At 37.4% G+C, this 5,520-nt stretch overlaps 1 pseudogene; it reads left to right on the top strand.

The window, feature by feature from the left end:
* The first annotated feature begins 900 nt into the window (after positions 1–900).
* On the top strand, positions 901–2,457 carry LOC18017533 (annotated as a pseudogene).
* Positions 2,458–5,520: the final 3,063 nt, after the last annotated feature.

Here is a 5,520-nt window from a genome sequence, read left to right as displayed (position 1 = left end):
AAGAGTCAGTTTAAAGATAGAACTACCAATTAATGGAGCTTTGCGTATAATAAAATGAAATGTGCAAAACATTTGAAAGCTCATCATATATACTGTGCGATCATAAACAGCCGGGTTATCTGATCTGAGCATGATTATCTTATGTATATTTGACATTAGGCCTGAAATGGAGTTGGATATCTGGATTTTTTTAAGATATTCGGATAAAAAAACACTCTGCAAAATATAAAAAATCAAAAATAATAAAAATTTATTAAATTTATATTGAAAAGTAAGAACATCAAATAATTTTGAAAAAAAACTTTCTAAAAATCATTATTTTTGAACAGAAGGAATATTAATCTTGAACTATGAAAATAATGACATGAATTTTTAAAATTATTATAATCAAAACGCTGTGTTTTAAAAATTATGATCGATATAACAACTATTTCACGGTATTTGAAATAATGGAATTGACTTGCATTTTTTTAAGGTGAAGGTTAATCTTACAAAAAAAAATAAAGTTGATGAGTTTTTTTTTGCGTTAAACCCAATATTATTATACAGTTTATTTTTGATAAAGAGTTTAATTGTCCATGGGTTTGTTTTCTAGTATTGATAAAAAAAAATAAAAGAAGAGTAAGGTTATATTTGTTTGTTACGTACCAGGATAATACATATGCAGTAGCAAATTTTGTCAAAAGAAAAAAAGAATAATAAAAATGACGATGTTAGAAAAAAAAGGAATAAAAATCACATTACCAGAGATAATACTGATTGACTATTCATGATGATTAAAGGCAGTTTTTGGATTGTTTTATTGGTTATCAGAAGACCAGCCCAATTAATCCAAACCAAACTCAAACTATTAAACCGTCAAAATCATTTGGCAAATCGATTGAAAATTGGTCACCCTTACTGACTCACGGCGAGGAACAGACTCCCACGTCCCAAGTTTCTCGAGGCCCAAAGGCAGCAGAAGCTTACATAAACCGAGCGATTATGATTCGCGCGGCTGCAAGATGTTCAAGAGCAGCAGAGGCAACGATTCGTGGTCGCACGAGCTCCGTTAGAAGCATCCTTTTTCGATACTCGATGCTGTTGAAATTGATTGACGGTGAACTCAGCGTTCCAAACGCGAATCATGTTGCTATTCAGATGGTTGATTACGTTCGCTAGGTCACAAAAATCAGGTTTTTAGGATCATCGGAGTTTTCAGATGAATCTTATGCTCAAGGGATGCTAGGGCTTGAACAACGCCTTAGGAATTAACCGAACGATGATCAGGTTTCTCAAGATTCCAAAGCAACAGCCTTGCTTGCTATGTCTGATCTATTATCGAAAGGTTTCATTTTTTTCTTTTACTCTCTTTCTTTTATGTTTTTTTTTCTCAATCGAAAGTTTAAGTTTCTTTTGATAAACTTTTATTGTTTAAAAATTTCAGGATGTGGGTGCTACAGCCAAAACGATCAAAGGCCTCGCTGAGCTTGTGAAAGGAAGTATCGAATCCGGTAGAGAAACAAGCCTCAATCTTCCTTTTCTGTGTTTTTATTCCATAAGTTTGTTTGTATAGCTTAATGGTAAGGTCTTTTTTTCTGTGTGTGTGCAGCCGAATCTTTATTTGGAGGACTTGAGAGAATCATGAGATCTGTAAAGGTACACACTAGTATATCTCTTGCTATTCTGGAGTTAGCCCTGTCTTTTCTACATAAAATTTGTTAGGACCTCTTATTAACTACATAAAAACAGGTAGCATCGCACTTTCTTATGGTGAAAAATCTGCACGCCACCGGAAACTTTGAAATAGCAAAGGAGAAGTATGAAAAGGCAATTCAAGGAGTGACGGGACACCAAAGAATCTATTTGTTCTTGCAACATGAATTTGAAGGCAGTCTCATTGGCAGCCACATTTGCTCTCGGGCAGCTCGAGTCACACATTGGGTACGCGTTTGAGCTTTTGCATACGGGTCCTCCTCGCTAATTTGATCGTGAATGTCTGGTTATATCATTAGAGTCCCTGTTTTTTGTTTTGCTATTTGTTAGAAACTTTGGTGATGCGGAGGAAACTCTGACGTCTGACCACTACTGTACGGTGCGGTGTTGGTTTTTTACATCAATATTCAATGGCTAAAATCATCAGCCTAACGGATTCTGTGCCTCTTCGGATCAGGACACACAATCATCCTTAAGGTTGGTGTGATTTTAACTGGAGTAGCTCTAATGTACGGAAACAAAGCAAAGCAAGAACGCTCGAGTTCTATCCTGATTCTCGAGTCGCCCAGAGCTTCGATGGAAACGTGAAGAATCGATACGCATATCTCCAAGGACGATGGAGATTCATTTTATTTATCATCTCTTGACAAAAAAAATTGAACTCATTCCCCAATTTCTACGCCTTGGCCAAAAGAGACGATAAACAAAAGAAGCGGCATCGTTTTGTATCAAGAAATAAATAAATTTGTGATGGACATCAAATCAAATAAGTCTCTCTATTAAAAGAAATAATTACAGAGAAAGACACATTTTGTCTTTCTAATTACAAGAAAAGGTGAGAACACATTGTTACTCTCCTATGAGCTTACCATTTTCTAAAGTAACTTTTTTTACTCTCCCTTTTACTGTAAAAATCTATCGATGCCTGTAATTTAAATATGAAAGAAGCCACAACATCAACCGACGATAAACCTCTGTTTTGTAAAGAAACCTCCGGCACAGCTGCCAACAATATTAAAAATCACTAATGGAGATTCTTTCAGCTACATCTTCTCCCGTAATCTTCTCTTTTAATTACTGTTTCTCCTCAATCCAATCTAATTGTATTATTATGATCGATTCATGTCTCTGTTTTGTTCTAATCCTTGGAATATTTTCAATTTCGGATAGGAATTTACCAATTAGAAAAAGTAGATCCAATTGTGAATTTTTTTTTAATTTAAGCTATGGGTATGCAAAATAAGATTTTGTTTTTTAGAAGACAGTTTATGATTTTCTGAGGAGATCTTTTTGCTTAAATGAGTTCAAAATTCTACTCTTTGTTTTAATTATGACACTGCTTCCAAAGAGAAGTATCCATTCTTCTCATGTTATTCTCGTGTTACACAAAGATTTCTGAGAATGAAACAACTCCTAGTATTTGCTCATGGCCTGATAAGAAGTTATGGTTACCTTACTGCGGTATTACGTTACTAAGTTGAAAATATCCAATTAGGCTGGGATTCATTTAATCAAATGGTCGAAATCAAACTGAAAAGGTTTCGTGGATATTTTTTTATGGATACAATATGGTGAACATGTTCTTTGTGTTGATGACTATGACATGGGGTGCTGCAGCAATCTCAGACATCAGTTTGGTATAAAGGCCAGTACAGCTTATGTTTTTTTGTTTAGCTTTTTGTAAGTCATGGATATGTATTTCTCGGCCAAGAAATTGTGGACAGAAATTTCAATCCCGACATAACTGAACCCAGATTTACTAAAAGCAGAGATAATTTTTACCGAGAGGCAAAAAATGGGGGTAAAGCATCAAGTTTAAGGAGGGGTATTGCTGGATTTTCACACAGAGAAAAAGTAGAGAAAATGTCCCAATAGCAACAAGTGTCTTTCGCAGGAGCATCTCCAAATGGAAGAAATCTCTCCCAACAAACTCGGAGAAGTTGATTGAGAAATTAAAAAATCAACTTGATGCAGCTCAAGATGATGAAAACACAACGACAGAGGAAATAGAAGAAATCAGGAGAAAACTTTGTGAAGCTTTCTGGGAAGAAGAAATCTACTGGCAGCAAAAAAGCCGCGAGCGATGGCACAAGGGGATAAAAACACAAAGTTCTTCCATGCTCTCACTAAACAACGAAGAAGTCGCAACCGGATCATCCCCCTCAAGGATAACGATGGAAAATGGGTGGAGAATGCGAAAGGTATTGAACGTGTGGCGACCCAATATTTCCAAGATCTATTCACCTCGTCATAGCCTTTAGACCCAGAAAATGCGCTCCGGTATATTACCGAAAAAGTTACAGATACCTCTAACCAGCTTTTGCTTTTGGAGCCCTCGGAAGCAAAGATTAGGGAAGCCCTTTTTGATATTTTAACCCTGACAAAGCCCCCGGTCCTGATGGGATGACGAGTAAATTCTATCAAAAATTCTGGCAGGATTTCTACCATGACATAGTTAAATTGGTGAAAGATTTTTTCATCTCGGGATCCTTTGATCCTAGACTTAACCAGACAAATATATGCCTTATCCCTAAAAAAGATAAGCCAAGAGCAATGACAGAATTCCGACCGATTAGCCTTTGCAATGTAAGCTATAAGATTATTTCTAAGCTTTTGTGCAAAAGACTAAAGAAGACCCTACCAAACCTTATCTCGGAAACTCAATCGGCCTTCATGGCTAGGCGTCTTATTACAGACAATATTCTGTTGGCATAAGAAAACTTTCATGCCCTCCGTACTAATACCGTTTGTAGAGAAGAATTCATGGCTATCAAGACAGACATGAGTAAAGCATATGATCGGGTAGAATGGAGCTTCCTTGAAGCCCTTATGATCAAGCTAGGATTCTCTGAGAGATGGGTCAGACTCTTGATGTTTTGCATTTCCTCGGTCTCATACCAAGTCCTTATAAATGGAGAACCGAAGGGAAAAATCATTCCATCGAGAGGATTGCGCCAAGGAGATCCTCTCTCTCCCTTTCTCTTTATTCTGTGTACTGAGGCTCTAATCTCACTACTCAATGGAGTATAGGAGGAAAAACGTATTTCTGGGCTGAAAGTAGCTCAAGCGAGTCCACCGGTTTCACACATTCTTTTTGCCGATGATAGCCTTTTCTTTTGTAGAGCGGATATCCGGCAGGGAGCTGAGATTTTCAGGATTATTAATACCTATGGATCAGCCTCGGGACAACAACTTAATCTTGGAAAATCATCCATCATGTTCGGGAATAGAGTGGACCAATTTTTGAAGCAAGGTATCAAGAATGCCATCAGAATTTCATCGGAGGGCGGCATGGGTATGTATTTGGGCCTTCCAGAACAAATTTGTGGATCAAAGAGGAAAGTGTTTTCTTATGTTCATGACCGCCTAAGTAACCGAGTCAATAATTGGTCTGCAAGACTTCTTTCCAAAGGTGGAAAAGAAATTCAAATAAAATCAGTCGCACAAGCGGTTCCAACCTATGTCATGTCATGTTTGCTATTACCCCAAGGAGTGACAGATAAACTACGGAGTGCTATAGCCAATTTTTGGTGGAGTTCAAAGCAGAATAGCAGCGGGATACACTGGATTGCTTGGGATAAAATCTGCATTCCCCAAGATATGGGATGCCTTGAATTTAGAGATTTACAAGACTTTAACCTAGCCCTTCTAGCTAAACAGCTATGGCGACTTATTCAGTATCCTTCATCCCTCTTGGCTCGGGTTTTAAGAGGCAGATACTACAGACAATCTGATCCTCTAGAGGACCGAAATGTCTACTCACCATCCTATGGGTGGCGGAGTATAATGGCCGCAAAACCGTTCTTGAAGATAGGCTTGAGGAAG

This window comes from Eutrema salsugineum, unplaced genomic scaffold (genome assembly GCF_000478725.1).
Source record: "Eutrema salsugineum unplaced genomic scaffold, Eutsalg1_0 scaffold_2, whole genome shotgun sequence".
Lineage (NCBI taxonomy): Eukaryota > Viridiplantae > Streptophyta > Magnoliopsida > Brassicales > Brassicaceae > Eutrema > Eutrema salsugineum.
This window is presented reverse-complemented; position numbering and strand designations above follow the sequence as displayed.